Source organism: Aethalodelphis obliquidens, unplaced genomic scaffold, assembly GCF_003676395.1.
Source record: "Aethalodelphis obliquidens isolate GAN/ISIS:26980383/991018 unplaced genomic scaffold, ASM367639v1 scaffold19, whole genome shotgun sequence".
Taxonomy (NCBI): Eukaryota; Metazoa; Chordata; class Mammalia; order Artiodactyla; family Delphinidae; genus Aethalodelphis; species Aethalodelphis obliquidens.
This window is the reverse complement of record NW_020837963.1, coordinates 29,306,004-29,322,094: the sequence shown is the minus strand read 5'-3', so window position 1 is coordinate 29,322,094 and position 16,091 is coordinate 29,306,004. Positions and strand designations below refer to the sequence as shown.

At 52.4% G+C, this 16,091-nt stretch overlaps 1 protein-coding gene across 4 annotated transcripts in view; it reads left to right on the top strand.

Annotated features, from left to right (window-relative positions):
* Positions 1 to 16,091, top strand: part of SLC66A2 (solute carrier family 66 member 2) — a 48,747-nt gene that overhangs the window by 18,657 nt on the left and 13,999 nt on the right. The gene's annotated exons all lie outside the window — the stretch shown is intronic.

Here is a 16,091-nt window from a genome sequence, read left to right as displayed (position 1 = left end):
AGTCCCTGGTTGGGGAACTAAGATTCCACAAGCTGTGCAGCCAGGATAAAAAAATAAAGTTTTGCTGGATGTAAGAATCTTGGTTGACAGTTTCTTTGCTGCATTTCAAATATGTTACTCATTATCTCTTGCTGATTTCTTTCTTTTTTTTTAAAGTTAATTTATTTTTTTAATTTTGGGCTGCATTGGGTCTTCGTTGGTGCACATGGGCTTTCTCTAGTTGCGGTGAGCAGGGGCTATTCTCAGTTGCGGTACGTGGGCTTCTCATTGTGGTGTCTTCTCTTGATGCAGAGCACGGGCTCTAGGCACACGGGCTTCAGTAGTTGTGGCACATGGGCTCAGTAGTTGTGGCTCGAGTGTTCCAGAGCGTGGGCTCAGTAGTTGTGGTGCACAGGCTTAGTTGCTCTGCAGCATGCGGGACCTTCCCAGACCAGGGCTGGAACCCTTGTCCCCTGCATTGGCAGGCGATGCTTAACCGCTGCACCACCAGGGAAGTCCCTGATTTCTTTCTTCTTTGTTTATTTTTTGGCTGTGCCACTCGGCTTGCAGGATCTTAGTTCCCTGGCCAGGGATTGAACCCAGGCCCTTGGCAGTGAAAGCATGGAGTCCTACCCACTGGACCGCCAGGGAATTCCCTCTCTTGCTGTCTTTTTCTTTGGCATTCAACATTTAGACTGTGGTATTCCGTGAGGGTGTAGTTCTCTTTGTACTTATCCTTTTTGGAACTTGTTAAGCTTCTTGGGTGTGTAGACTGATATTTTCATCAAATCTGGGAAGTTTTTGGTCATTATTTCCTAGGCTGTTTTCCTCTCCTTTGTCCTCTCTTCAGTGCTCCCGTCACACACACGTTGGTGTGCTGACTATTGTTCTGTGTGTCTCTGAGGCTCTGTTCAGTTTTCTGAATTCCATTTTCTCATTCTTCTTCACATGCATGATCTTTATTGATCTGTGTTCAAGTTTGCTGAATCTTCCACCAGCTCAGCTCTATTGTTGAGCCCCTTATTGTGCTTTTTTTTTTTTTTTTTTTTACCTCAGTTACTGGACTTTGCAACTCCAGAATTTTCATTTGGCTCTTTTTAGTAATTTCTACCTCTTTATTGCTGTTCTCTGTTTGATGAGACATTGTCAGTATACTTCTTCCTTTCATTCTTCATGTACGGTTTCCTTTAGTTCTTTGGACATATTTGTAATGGCTGCTTTGAAGTCTTTTCTGCTGAGTCCAATGGTTCTGTCCCTTCAAAAGCAATGTTTCCTTCTTTTTCTTTTCTTTCTTCTTCTGTGTATGGGCCACTTTCCATACATACTTTGTTGAAAACTGGCTGTTTGAGGTAAAATACTGTAGCAACTCTGGACGCTGACCCCACCCTGCTTGGGGGCCTGTTTGGTGTCTGTGTGTTTAGTGACTTGGCTGGATGGCAGCCCTCTTAGAGTCCCTCCCCCCCTCCCCCGCCAGGCTGGCTGTGGACCTGCTGTCTTTGACTGTCCTTGGCCCCCCTGTTAAGCTGCTCCGGGGTCTGCCACCACTGATTAACAACTGATTGCTCTGTTGGTTTTGATAACGGCCTAGGCCGCGCAGCGCTCCAAGGTCTGATCCAGTTAAAGGCAGGCAGGGGTGGCCTGAGGCCCGCCTTTGACAGTTGCTGTGTCCAGGAGGGCGGCTCTTGCTGCCTCTCTCTGATAAACGGCCAGCTTCCCCTCAGTTGCCCTCCGGCAGGTTACCTATTGTGTTTGTCTGTGCCCCTCCGGCAGGTTACCTGTTGTGTCTGTGCCCTTAGGCTTGAGCCTGTTCCAAGCAAGGTACCCCTCTGGGGGGAGCTGTGGAGCGCTCTGTTCTCACCCCTCCACCTCCAGGGCAGACCCTCTGAACCCTTGCTCTGGAGCTGGAGGCCGGGCAGCGGTGGCCCTTGTTGGGGTGACTGCAGTGCTCTAAGTGCAGGCACTGGGGGTTGTAGCCCCTGGTATTCCCGGCTTCCCCTCCAGTTGTGGGACCTCCACCCCATGAGCGCACTGAGGCAGGAGGGGTATTCTGTACCTGCTGCTCCTGGGGGCTGCGGGGAGGGGCCCCTCTGGGCTGCCCCCACCTGGGGTGATGCTGTCATCACTCGGGGGCAGGGCAGGAAGCAGGCCACGTCCAGGCTCTTTTCCCAAATAGTTGCCTCTCGGTTCCAGAGACTCACACCAGGGGGTGGAGAACCTCATGCCCTGTCCTGGACGGCCCGTCCCCTCCCAGGTAGCACTTTTGAATGAGGGGTGTGTCCCCTCTCAGTGGTCAGTCCTGCCCAGCTAGGGGGTCGGTGGGGCCTTCGGCTGGGTCTCTGAGTCTCTGGGCCGTGGCCTGCCTGCTTTGGACGAGCGCATATGGGATGAAAGGTGGGTTCGAAACGTGAGCCAGGCTCTGTAGGCTGAGAGGGCATTTATACTCGTGCACCAGATCGCTGGCTACCCTTGCTGAGTCCTGTGTCGTCCCTGGTCATTTGGATAAAGTGAAGCTGGGGGCCGGGAAGGGTCCGCACCACCTATCTGGAGCCCAGCCGGGCCGTGCCCTGGGCCTTCTCAGATGGCCCTGTGCTCCCATGGGGGCTGGCGCACCTGGGTGGGCTTCCCTCCAGGTCAGCCCCTATCTGGAGCCCAGCCGGGCCGTGCCCTGGGCCTTCTCAGATGGCCCTGTGCTCCCATGGGGGCTGGCACGCCCTCGTTCTTTGCTGGAGGGTGAGCCCTGGACATGGGCTCGGAGGTCAGGGCTGTGTCCCAGGGCCCAGCGGGCACTTCAGAGGCGTATAAACGGGTGAATGAGACAGCGGTGGGGTTAAGAGCCGGGTTTCAGTTTGAACCAGGGCTTTGAAGGGATGGAAGGTTGGCACGTGAGGGTCTTCTGAGAACGGGGCCATCCCGAGGGTGGCCTTGCCCCCGGGAGTGCGGCGCGTGGGGAGCCCCCTTGGTGGTGTCCCCGCCACGGGGCTCGCGCGCTCTCCCCACGGGGCCGGGGCCGGAGCGCACGGGGCCCTCCGGCGGTCACTCGTGTCTTCCCGGGAGCGGGTCGCACGGGGGCGCGCGCGGGCCGCCAGGCCAGGATTGAGCGTCAGTTGCTGCGGAGCCGTAACTGCCCTTGGTTAATAGGGTCTCGGCTTTAATGGAAGGGGCGGGCCCCGGGCTGTGGGCGGGACGGGTCCGGGCCCCCATGGCGGGCCCGGGAGGCGGTGGTGCCGGTTGTGCCTGTTTTCCGTGGCCTTGGACGGCGACGCGAGGAGCGGACCCGACAGCCCAGTCCGGTGGCAGCAAACCGGCCTCGGCATCAGCCGTGCTGCCGGCCAGGTCCAGGCGTCCGGGGTCAGAGGGCAGTGCCCACAGCGTCCCCAGAAGCCTCCTTCCTCTTTGAAATGTGACCTCACGATTTGAGAGAACCAAGTTCTTGCATTGAGATAGGTGAGCGGTTTGTGTATTTTAAAAAATCAACTCCGTGGAGGTGCAGTTTACGTACAGCGGAGCCCCACTTGGAGGGAGTGCGCTCTAGAAAAGTCGCTGGGGGCGCAGGGGGCTCCTGGGCCGGCCGGCTGGTGCGTGTCCCTCGCAGGTACCCGGTGAGGACCCGCGATCCTGCCTGGGGAGGGCCCCGTGTGCCGGCCGGAGCAGAGGCCCAGGAAGGGCTGTCAGGTGTCTTTAGAGGCAGGTAGGGAGCAGGTGAGCTGGATGCATCTGAGGCCACACGCGGCTCGGCCCCCAGTCCTGGGCACCTCCCTTCAGCTCTCAACGCCTTGTCTTCAAGTCTTGCCTTCTTGTCTGGAAACCACATCCCGGGACATCCCCACATCCCGGGAGGAAGCATATCCTGCCTGAGTTTGGGGCTCGCTGCGGAAATGGTGACGGGGTGCAGTTTATGTTAACACCTCCAGTTCCTCGGGCCTCCTCCTGGCGGTGTTCTGCCCGTGTTCCTGTTCTCTGAGCACCGTCTGCTCATGCCTGCACCTGCACTTGACAGTCCCGGCACAGCAGGGCGCGGGGGCCCCAGGGGGGGAAGGTGTGACTCCTTTTGAGGAGTCGGGGTGCCCGCCCTCCCCTGTGCCTGGGCCAGCACCAGTTTTTCTGAAAGGGAATCCAGACCTCTCTTCTTTGTTAGCTTCGTTTTTTTAATTATTAATGAGAAAATCTTCTGACATAGGAATCTCTAAAGAAGTAGAAAAAATGTTTGGTCACATCTGATTACAGATCAGGAATCTACTTTTGATTAAGCAGCTTCTGTGTTCCTCTAACTTTTTCTGACTAAACTCTGCAAATTTCATTTCATGCTTTCTGTATCTACCCAGTGGTGTCTCCAGCTGACATTTTTCCTGACGTAATTCCTGCTTTTTTCTCCCTGCTGCTTGATTAAATTCACTGCAACACATCAGTCACAGTTGATGGGTAGATGGGTCGCTGAATGGATTTTAAGTTGTCCAGGATTCCAACGACAGCACCTAAGACTTGAAGTTTAAAAGAACTATTTTTAATTTCAGCATTAGAAAATATATTTACTAAAGTGGGTATTTACATCTGTATCTCTCTATGAAAAGCAAATCATATATATGAAAAACTTTATTACACATTAAAATTTATTTTTAAGATATAATTTACATATCATAGAACGTACCCTGAAAATTTTTGAAGTTGAGATAAAAGTGGCACAAAGTAATCCATTTTAACCATTTGAAAGTATACAATTCAGGGTTTTTTAGTACATTCACAATGTTGTGCAATCATCACCACTGTCTAATTACAGAACATTTCTATCACCCCAAAAAGAGACCCCACACCTCCCAATTTCCTTACGCTAAGCCCTGCCAGCCACTCAACTGTTTTGCCCGTTTTGGACACTTCACATCAGGGAATAATACAATATGTGCCTTTGTGTCTGGATTCTTTCACTGAGCATAATATTTTCAAGATTCGTCCAGTTTGGAGCATGTGTCAGTACTTAATTTCCCTTTTAAGGCTGAGTAATATTCCACTGTATGGCTGGACCACATGTTGTTCATCCGTTCGTCCATTGATGGACATTTGGGTTGTTTCTACCTTTTGGCTGTCGTGAATAGTCCTGCTGTGAACATTCATAGGAAGGCTTCATGTAGCCATATGTTTTCAGTTCTTTGGGGCATTTACGTAGGAGTAGAGTTGCTGGGTCTGTGGTAACTCCATGTGGAATCATTTGAGGAGCTGCCAGAATGCTTCTCAAAGTGGCTGCGCCATGTTACATCCCCATCAGCTGTGTATGAAGGTTCCAGTTTCTCCACGTTCTCACCAAAACTTTTGTCTTGTTTATTTTTGCCACCATAGTAACTGTGACCTGACATCTCACTGTGGCTTTGACTTGCGTTCCCCTTACGATTAGTGACGCTGAGCATCTTTTCATGTGCTTGTTGGCCTCTCCCGGGAGCTGAGTGATGCTTGTTTTGTAGATTTCTCTGGTTTAGTGTCTCTCAGAGCTTCTCTTGGCCCTGCCGTCGCGGGAGGTGACCCGGGACGCGTGTGTCCTCCCTGCAGCTGCCCCCGTGCCTCCTCTCCTGGCCCCTGCGTAACGGCCAGCGGTTAGAAGAGTCAGGTCCACAGGAGCCTCCTGGGCGCTGCCCTCCGGGGCTGCCTGGTCCTCGACCGTCGCACCGAGGATGTGCTGAGAGCACAGCCCGAGGGTTTCCTTTACTTGCGGCAAGATCAGAAGGCAGAGGAGTGGACGGGCTCCAGCTGTTCTCTCGTGGCTGCGTGACCTGGACGAAGCCTGTGTGGGAAGTGGCCGAGGGCTGGCTTGTGGTGGGAGGAGCCCCTCAGAGGGTCGGTGAGGCCCTGTGCGCCGGGGCTGCAGCCCGGGTGGGGTCCGGACACTGGCAGTTCCCTCGCGTGAGGATGCGCGGACCCCTCCTCGCATCCGAGGGAGCACGAGTGACAGTGACAGTCGGTCCGGGACCTGGGAGGGGCCTCGGTCTTAACCTCTGAACTGGGAAGCAGACCCCCTCCCTCATGCAAGCAGAACGGCAGGTGAAACTGCGCCAGTTCTCATCGACCCCGTGTGCAGCTCCGAACACTGAGCCGTGGGGGTGGCTTCCTGGGACGGAGGGCCTGGCCCCCTGCCGCGTGGCTCGCTCCTTGCGCCCCTCTGAACTCCCGCCCCATTTAAGCAGCTCCGTTTTCTTCTGGCAGCTTTACTGAGGTCTGGTCAGCACGTGATGGGCGCACTTGGTGTGCGGTTTTGGTCAGGTTGGGCATTATACAGCCTTCACCCAAATCAGGACAGTGAACGTGACCGTCACCCCCCAGATTTTCCTCTTCACCCCCAGGCCCTAATCTGCTTTCTCTCACTAGACATTCGTTTGCGTTTACTAGGATGTGACAGAACTGGAACTATACAGTATGTACTATTTTGTCTGGTTCCTTTCACTCAGCATAATTGTTTTAAAATTTGTCCAGGTTGTAGAGTATATCAACAGTTCATTCCTTTTTATTGTTGAGTTATATGGTTGCACTACAATTTGTGTGTTTATTAACTGGTTGATGGAAGTTTGGGTCGTTTCCAGTTTTTGACTGTTACAAATGAAACTGCTGTGAATGAACCCTTGCGTCCAGGTCTCTATATGAACATATGCTTTCTTTTCTCTTGGGTGTATACCTAGGAGTGGACTGGCTGGATCATATGGTAAGTGTATGTTTAATTTTTTAAGAAACTGTTGCACTGTCTTCCAAAGTTCTGTACCATTTTGCATTCCCACCAGCAGTGTGTGAATTCCAGTTGCTTTGCATTCTCATCAATACTTTGTATGGACCTTTTTAAAAAAAATTTTTAGCCATTCAGATAGGTATGTGGTGGCATTTCATCGTTGTCTTAACTTCACTAATGATGTCGAGCATCTTTTCGTGTGCTTGTTTGTCATCCTTATATCTTCATTGGTGAAGTATCCAAATCTTGTGTCAATTTAAAAATTGTTCTTATTGAATTTTGAGTTTTTAATGTTTGGATACAGGTGTTTTTATCAGGTACATGGTTTGCAGTATTTTCTCCCCGTCTGTGGTTTGTCTTTTCATTCTTTTAGTGGTTTCTTTTGACAAGCAGAAGTTTTAAATTTTTATGAAGCCCAGTTTATCGGTTTGTTCTTTTATTGGTTGTGCTTTTAGTGTCAGGTTTAAGGCATCTTTGTCAAACTCAAGGGCACAAAGGTTTCTCCCTATTTTTTTTCCTGGTGGTTTTGCAGTTTTATTTACATTTAGATCTTTGATCTAATTATCTGTGAGTTAATTTTTGTTCACAGTGTGAGGTATGGCTCCAACGTTACTGTTTTTGCATATGGATGTCCAAAGACCGTCTTTTTCCCCGCTGAATCACCTTTGCATCTTTGTCAGAAGTCAGCTGTCTGTGTGTGGGGTCCATTTCTGGACTCTGCTCTGTCGCATTGATTTATTTCTCGATTCCCGTGCCAGCACCGCACTGTCCTGATCGCTGTGGCTTTTTGGTGCTGAGTCCTGGAATCAGGTAGTGTCAGTCCTCCAGCTTGGTTCTCTGTTCTACGTGCTTTGCATTTCTATATGAATTTTAGAATCCATTTGTCATTTTCTACAAAAAGCGTGGTAGGGTTTTGATTGGGATTATCTTGAATCTATAGATTAATTTGGGGAGAATTGACATCTTTATGATTGTGCAGAAAGTGTTAACACAGGAGGCCTGGGACCGCTGTCCTTAGGAAAGCCTGCTTGCCAAGTTGGCCCCTGGCTGATGTCTGGGAACTTGGAGTTTGGCATACTTCCCATCATTCTCAACTGATGAGAGGAGCTTTCTGTGCTTCAGCTGTCTGGACACCTGCTTTCCTTCTGGAAGTCTGGGATTTTGGTGTGTGCTAGGCAGAGGGTGTCTACGTGACCAGCCCCCAGTAAAAGCTCTGGGCACCGAGTCCTTAATGAGCTTCCCTGGTCATCGTCCGTTGCTGGAGGAATCAAGCTCATCTGAGGGAGGGTCCTGGGAGAGGCTCCTGGGAGCCCACACCTGGAGTCCTCCAGACGCCGCCCCATCTGCCCTTCCCTTTGTGGATTTTGCTTTATATCCTGTGGTATAATCATCACGGCTGTGGCTCTGGAGACATGCTGGGTGACCCCTCCTGAAAGATCATTGGACCTGGGGATGGTCTTGGAGACTCCCGACACAGCAGTGTTGAGACGCCAGCGCAGAAGCACCGTGTAGCTCTCCACCTATGTCTGCTTTCATTTCCCGCAGCAATGTTTTGTAGTTTTCAGTGTGCCCATCTTGCACAGTGTCAGATTTATCCCTAAGTACTTCATATTTTTTTATTACCGTATCATGTATGGTATTGTTTATTAAATCTCAGTTTCTGATTGTTCATTGCTAGTATGTAGAAATGCAATTTACTTTTGTATATTGATCTGATAGCCTGCAACCTTGCTGAACTCATTTATACATTCTAATGGATTTTAGTGGGTTCCTTAGAGACATAATAAATAAGATCGTGTCATCTGCAAAAAGGGATAGTTTTACTTCTTCCTTTCCCACCTGGATGCCTTCTATTTCTTTCTTTTTTTTTTTTTTTTTTTTGCCTGGTTGCTCTGGATAGAAACTCCAGCAGTGTTGATTAGAAGTGGTAAGAGTGAGCATACTTGCTTTGTTCTTGATCTTAGGGAAAAGCATACTTTTGTTTATCCCCTGCCTACCTTAGTGTAATTGTCATACAGTTAACTTTTCATGTGCTAAAGCCCCATGCTACATTGCTCTTATTTTGTTTAAATAGTCACTTATCTATTAATGAGATTTAAATGATAAGAAAAAAATCATATATATTCACCCACTTATTTACCATTTCCAATGGTCATTTTTTAAAATTGATTTATTTAATTTATTTTATTTTCGGCCTGCATTGGGTCTTCGTTGCTGCACACAGGCTTTCTCTAGTTGCAGCGAGCGGGGGCTACTCTTTGTTGTGATGCGCGGGCTTCTCATTGCGGTGGCTTCTCTTGTAGCAGAGCACGGGCTCTAGGCATGCAGGCTTCAGTAGTTGTGGCACGTGGGCTCAGTAGTTGTGGCTCATGGGCTCTGGAGCACAGGCTCAGTAGTTGTGGTACACGGCCTTAGTTGCTCTGTGGCACGTGGGATCTTCCCGGACCAGGGCTGGAACCCTTGTCCCCTGCACTGGCAGGCGGATTCTTAACCACTGCGCCACCAGGGAAGCCCCCAATGGTCATTTTTGATTGGATGCCAGACATTGTGAATTTTACTTTGCTGAGTGATGGATATTTTTGTGGGCCTATAGATTTTCTTGAGCTTTGTTCTAGGGTGCAGTTAAGTAACTTGGAAACAGTTTGATCTTTTTATTTTTAAAAAAGATTATTTATTTATTTATCTTGTTTATTTTTTGGCTGCATCAGGTCTCAGTTGCAGCACGCAGGATCTTCGTTGAGGCAGGCGGGATGTTTTGTTGTGGTGCATGGGCTTCTCTCTAGTTGTGGCATGTGGGTTTTCTCTTCTCTAGTTGTGGCACGCAGGTTCCGGGGCCTGTGGGCTCTGTAGTCGTGGTGCATGGGTTCCAGAGTGTGTGGGCTCTGTAGTGCGTGCAGCTCACGGGCTCTAAGTTGAGGCGGGTGAGCTCAGTAGTTGTGGCACGTGGGCTTAGTTGCCCCGTGGCATGTGGGGTCTTAGTTCCCTGACCAGGGATCGAACGTGCATCCCCTGCACTGTAAGGCAGATTCTTTACCTCTGGACCTCCAGGGACGTCCCAGTTTGATCTTCTTAGATCTTGCTTTTAAGATTAGTTCAGCGAAACCAAAGCAGTGCCCAGTCTGTTCCCTACTGCTGGGGCAAGTTGCCCCTGTGCTCTGCCTAACGCCTGTGTGTTCTGAGGTTTCCCAGGCTGGCTGGGGGGAGGGATGCTAATGTGAACCCTCTTGGTTCCCTCGCTGGTGGGGGCCCCGCTGAGTCCTTGAGGGCCATTCTGCAGGCCCTTGGCCCCCACACGGCCCTCCCTCCAGCTCCGAGACCTGCACACCCCACCTGTTCATTCCCAGACCAGCTCGTTCACCCAGGCTGTCTGCCGGCTTGGCTGTGAGGGGCCCACTTCCTGTCCCATGTCCTGGGAACTCGCAGGGTACAACTGGGACAGTTTGGGGCGCACCACGCCTGTCCCATCTCAGAGGTCACTGTCCTTCGCTGCCCAATGTCCAGGGTCTTACTGGGAACTCGCAGGGTACAACTGGGACAGGTTGGGGTGCACCACGCCTGCTTCCCATCTCAGAGGTCACTGTCCTTCACGCCCAGTGTCCAGGGTCTTACAAGGATGTATTTTGCCCATTTTTGGTCCAAAACTCCGCGTATTTTGACCGTGTTTTGGTTGTTTGGGAGAGTAAATGTGGCCCCTTTGCCCCATCTTGGCTGGAAAGAGAAGTGGCAGCTCAGTTCTCACTTTTCCGGCCTTTGTATTCTTCTGAGCACCGCTAGCCGCTTAGGTGTAAATGCCCAGCTAGTATGGGTTTTTGTTCCTGTCCTACAGCCTGGAATTTGCCAGAGTGGAAGGATGATTAACCTTTCTTCTCAGGGTGGTGGTGACCGTGACGGGCTGTTCCCTCCGCTCCTTTGCTCTGGTGCGAGCTGCCACTGTGGGTGTCCCAGGGAATCCCTACCCCTCCCCGCTAGGGGCACCAGCTGTCCCCCTGCTGCTCTGGGGGGCCCCCTTCGATGGCTCCGTCTGTGGTGAACGGCTCAGGTGTGCTTGGCTTACCGGCGCCTGTTTTTAGGGAGCCCCTGTGCCTTGATTTTCAGGGAACATCATAGCTGAGTGAGTTGACAGGCTTGGATGGGGTTGGGTGGGCCACAGAGAGGGACGGTGACCGCATCTGAAGCCCACGCGCATCAAGTCACGCTGTTGCCATGGAAACACAACTGGGCATCTGTGGGGCTCTCGTCTTCTTTTTTTTTTTAAATTAATTAATTTTATTTATTTTTGGCTGCGTTGGGTCTTTGTTGCTGCGCGTGGGTTTTCTCTAGTTGCGGCAACCGGGGGGCTACTCTTCGTTGCAGTGCACAGGCTTCTCACTGCAGTGGCTTCTCTTTCGCAGAGCACTGGCTCTAGGCGCGCGGGTTTCAGTAGTTGTGGCACGTGGGCTCAGTAGTTGTGGCTCACAGGCTCTAGAGTGCAGCTCAGTAGCTGTGGTGCACGGGCTTAGTTGCTCTGCACCGTGTGGGATCTTCCCGGACCAGGGCTCGAACCCGTCTCCCCTGCATTGGCAGGCGGATTCTTAACCACTGCGCCGCCAGGGAAGCCCAGCTCTCATCTTCTTGATCTCATCACACTTTGCCTTCCTCTTTCGTCTCAGATACGTGGTAACTTTTGTGAAAATGCACGTGAGGGTCCTTTTTCCTTCCTCTGGCAGTTCACTGCTGTATCTCGTAAAGGGCCAGGTGCTCCCGGGTGCTGGCACGTTTCCCTGGAACTTCAGAAACAGTGGTCAACGCAGCTCCTGGAAGAGACGATTGATTCCCCTGCCTGTGATACAGGCAGAGACAGACTTCTGGGAAGTGGGCATCGATCATGACAGGTCCTCTGTCCCCAATGACCAGCTCCTATCCCACCTCCTCTGAGCCACACTTCCTGCTGCCCTTTCCCGTTCTCAGGGACCTTTGTCCTCACCCCCCGGAGGGCGTGCGGTGGTCCCCGTGCGGCGGTCCCCGTGCGGTGGTCACTGTGCAGCAGTGGCCTTGGAGGCATCGACCTCTTGGATCTTGTTCTCTGAGGCGGCCAAGTGCTGTTTGCCAAATGAGTGTTGAATTGGGCAGCTTTCCACCTCGTTCGGAATTCATGCTTATTGGTGATGCTGCCTGTTACAGTCATTCGGGCCCTTTGAGGAGACACCTTGAGTTACTCGTTCAGAACATGCTTACTTGGGCCCACCTCTTCCTGAGCATAGACCTGGGAGCGAGCTGCATGAGCTTTTGTTTCCAAGCCCCCCGCACTCAGACGCGGGGCCCGGTGGCGCTGCCGGGCCGCCCTCACGTCCCCCCCCCCCCCGCCCCGCACGCCTCTGCGCCCGCCCGCGTCACTCACCCACTCGCCCGGGCTGCCGGCTGGTTCCGAGTGGGGTCCTTGCGCGGGGACAGCACTTCAGCTGCAGCAGGTGGGTGCGGGTCGCAGGTCAGGTTTACTAAGGGGCACGTCCCAGCGACTGCAGTGGCTGTGGTGGGCAGCCCAGACCCTCGTCACCACCACAGCAGTGGATGCTTGGGCGAGGGGCTGTCGGATGAGAATTTGACAGCTGTGATGCCTGAGCGCTGCTGTTGGACTCTGACCCACGTGGTTGAAGTTTTGTAAACCTGAACGGCAGGAATTACGCTCATTTCCACAGGTCACCACAGTGAGTCACGGTGAAAAGGGCCGTGTCTCCTGGGTTCTCGAAGTGAATTGTTGGCACCTAATCCTTCGGAGGGGGCAGTTTCCTGAGCATCGAGTCCCGGGAGCTGGCGCGCGCCGTGCGTCCTGCCAGCTCGCCCGCCCAGGGCCCCCTGGCTGGTGCCAGGCTGATGGGAGGAGGCCGATCCGTCCGTCATGCTGGGGGCTCATGTGCCTGTACATAGTCCTTGCTTTCAAAAGGAATTCTTTACAAATGTATCCAAGAGGCTGTGTTTTCTGCCACAGATGAGCTTAATTCCATAAAATGCAGCTTTGTGTTTTCGAGCGTAAACGCAGATTGCTCGACAGACTTAATACGGCCAGGCGCTCTGGCGAACGGCAGCCATGTGAGCGAGCTCTCTGGAGGTGGCAGCGGGGCTCCCGGCCCCTCCGCGCTCCCACGGACGCCGTCCCCCCCATCGTGACCCGCTTCTGGTCCTCGTGTCCCTCCTGGGAGTCCGTCGTGGTGAACGCAGGGAGGGGTGCTGTCCTCAGCGTCAGCGGAGCAGGGGGCTGACAGGATGCGGACTCCCCCGAGCGCCCGTGGGGTGACCTCGACCTTCGCTGTGCCGTTTCTGGCATTTGTGTGGATGGTTTTTTGGCTACAGCGGCTTTGCAGAACCTGCCTGTGACACAGCGGGATGTGGACCGGCAGACCAGGGGCCCGGGATGGCCTGAAGAGAGCTAGCGAGAAGTTGGAGGTGGCCACGCGGGCCCCCTGCGGCCTCCCTGAAGCCAAGGTGAAGCCTCAGGCCTGACCCTCCCTGCAGGTTGGGGGTGGGCAGAGATGCCATGGCTCTGGCACGGCCCCTCTCTGGGCACCATTCTTCTGTCCAAGCTCGCGCTGACGTCCTGTAGCCTCAGGACTGGGTGTACAAATATCTTTTTGAGTACCTGTTTTCAGTTCTTTTGGGTGTATGCCCGGAAGTGGAATTGCTGGATCATACAGTAATTCTGTGTTTAATTTGTTGAGAAACTGCCGTCCTGTTTTCCGCAGCGGCTGCGCCAATTTACATCCCCACCAGCAGTGCACGGGCTCCCTCTTCCCACCTCGTCGCCAACACTTGTTATTCCTTGTCTTTTTGATGATGGCCATTCTGACAGGTGTGAGGTGACATCTCATTGTGGTTCTGATTTGCATTTCCCTGATGATTAGTGATATTGGACATCTTTTCATGTACCTGTCGCCCACTTTATGTCTTCTTTGGAAAAACGTTTATTCAATTCCTCTGCCCACTTTCATTTTTTTTTAAATTTTTTAATAAATTTATTCATTCATTTATTTAGTTTTGGCTGTGTTGGGTCTCCGTTGCTGTGCGGGTTTTCTCTAGTTGCGGCGAGCGGGGCTACTCTTTGTTGCAGTGCACGGTATTCTCATTGCGGTGCCTTCTTTTGTTGCAGAGCACGGGCTCTAGCACACAGGCTTCAGTAGTTGTGGGCTCAGTAGTCATGGCTTGCGGGCTCTAGAGCGCAGCCTCGGTAGTTGTGGCGCACGGGCTTCAGTAGTTGTGGCTCGCGGGCTCTAGAGCACAGGCTCGGTAGTTGTGGCGCACGGGCTTAGTTGCTCCATGGCATGTGGGATCTTCCCGGACCAGGGCGCGAACCCGTATCCCCTGCACTGGCAGGCGGATTCCCAACGATTGCGCCACCAGGGAAGTCCCATTCTGCCCATTTTTAATGGGGTTGTTTGTTTTTGGATGTTGAGTGGTCTGGTTCTGTATAATTTTGGATATTAACCCCTTATAAGATAGTAAATATTTCCTCCCATTCCATAGTTTGCCTTTTTGTGTTGCCGATTGTTTCTTCTGCTCTGCAGAAGCTTTTTCTTTGTTTCTTTTTCCATTTACAAAGTATTGGCTGTATTCCCTGTGTTGTACAGTACACCCCTGTAGCTGATCTTACACCCAGTAGTTTGTACCTTGCACCCTCCCACCCCTGTATTGGACGCACCCCCCACCATAACTACTAGTTTGTTCTTTATATCTATGAGTTGCAGAGGCTTTTTAGTTTGATGTAATTTCACTTGTTTATTTTTGCTTTCGTTGCTTGTGCTTTTGGAATCATATCCAAAAAATCGTTGCCAAGACCCATATCAAGGAGCTTTTGCCTAGAAGCACAGAAGTTTAAGATTTTGATGTAGTCCAATTTATCTGTTTTTGCATTTGTTGCGTGTGCTTTTGGTATATCTAAGAAATCGCTAACAAACTCAGTGTCATGATGCTTTCTCCCTGTATTTTCTTCTAAGAGTTTTCTAGTTTTATCTAGTATGTTTAGTCTTTGGTCCATTTTGAGTTAATTTTTGCACATGAAGGTAGGGGCCCAACCTCGGTCTCTTCTCAGAAACTTTTTGACATGGGTTTTCTGGTAGTCATTTGCCAACTGACTTGCTCCCCGAGAACCTAGGATAGAAAGGCTTCCGATCGATTGACCACAGACCCAGCTTTCTGAAGTCCCCGCACACTCACCTGGTGTCCTCAGCCGTCCCTGTCCTGCCCGAGCTCTCAGCCCTGACCGTGTTCTCCCTGCTCCTCGGGCACAAAGACAGGACCTAATTCGGCAGGCCTGCGCGTCCTGCCCTGCCACACCCTCTCGGGCCCTCTGTCTGGGACGCCGGCGCATGGGCCCGCTGTTCCGTGTCCTGCCCCCACACACGCAGGGCCACACACTGCAGCCGGGGCCTCTTCAGGGAGCGGCCAGGCGCAGGACCCTGAGGTCCTCGGGGAGGGGACCTCAGAGCCGCAGGCCGTGTCCATTCCGCCTCTGGCGCCCCTGCCTGCCCTCCCCCTTCCCAGCTCCGATGCCCACAGTGTCCTCACGTGGGGTTAGGTAGTGGGAGACCTGGATGTGGGGACAGGGCATGTGGTGCAGCCTGGACCCTCCCCCACGGCGCCTCCCGGCCCCCTGGACGGCCGACTCCTGGTGGCCTCGCCCGTGCTGGCAGCCCTTGCTGGGCCTTTTCCCGAAGGGGTGCCGGGCTCTGGACCTTACCAGTCTAAGGACGGGGTCGGGCTCGGCACGTCACGCCCTCCCCGACTCCCTCCGTGTTTATCCCCGTTCCCTGACCTTCCCGGCCACCACGTCTGTGCCCAGGACCCCCGCGTGTCTCTGCCCGAGCCCAGGAAGCTCGTGTGGACTGCTCATTGTGTGAGTGCTTGTGAACTTGGTGTCGGCAGGACACGTCTGTGCGGCAAATGATGACATCGTACCAGCTGAGCGTGTGGTGATACCGTACATTTTTACTGGGCCCTTACTATGGGCTGGGTGCTTTTGAGATTCATAAGATAAACTCATTTAACCAATAAAACAACCCTAGGAGGTAGGAACTATTGTTCCTCTATTACATCTGAGGAAATGGAGAAACAAAATTAATCCAAAGTTGTAGAGGGAAGGAATGGGGATTCTAACCAGGAGAGAGGTTCCAGAGGCTCTGGACCAGCCCGCAGTACACTCTCAGACTATTTAGGAAGAATTTAAGGATTTTAGTGTCTTTTATGTGGAGCTAATATCTGTATCAAGGCTCCTTCAGAAATGCCGTAATGGAGGCAGATGGAGCCCACAGTTTACGTCCTCCTCTCACTGACCTTGACCTCCCCACTCGGTCCCGTCCTCCCCCACACTGACCTTGTCCTCCTCACTCGGTCCCGTTCTCCCACACTGACCTTGGCCTCCCCACTCGGTCCCGTCCTCCCCCAC